Below are 533 nucleotides of genomic sequence, written 5' to 3'. Positions count from 1 at the left end.
AGTACGCAAACTTGGAGGCTCAGATGCATACGGCGGGTAAGGAGTCACTGGAGCGGACAGCAAAGGGCTCCGGAGCAGCATTTATTAACAGTGACAGCCACGTGATGCTGCTAGCAGAAAATGGCACTGAGAAAAGCGCGAGCCATCTGGGGAAAAGAGGGGTGGAGTTTCAGAAGACCTGGCGGGGATCCGCCTAGCGACTCCTCCCCCTGAGGTGACATCGTTCCCAACGGCCACGCCTCCTTGCCACGGGGAGGGGGCAATGGGAGGAGGGATGTACCCAACGCTCCCAGATGAAGAATTTAACCCTCTCTCTGCCGCCGCTCACCCGATAGCTGTGATGAAGCATGTCACGGATGAAGAAGGTACTACGTGTGCCGCTGTTATCTCCTGTACACACACCTGACCAGAGATACAAGAACTTTGCAAAGAAAATAAAATAAAACCAGAAGAAACCTTGGCCATGTGGTTAGGAAGATTAATAGTGGAATTTGGATCTGACACTCTAGACAAAGAAGAAGCGAGTGCCCTGA

The sequence above is a fragment of the Alligator sinensis genome, unplaced genomic scaffold (genome assembly GCF_000455745.1).
Source record: "Alligator sinensis unplaced genomic scaffold, ASM45574v1 scaffold355_2, whole genome shotgun sequence".
NCBI lineage: Eukaryota > Metazoa > Chordata > Crocodylia > Alligatoridae > Alligator > Alligator sinensis.
The sequence above is the reverse complement of the archived record's forward strand: the minus strand, read 5'-3'. Positions refer to the sequence as shown.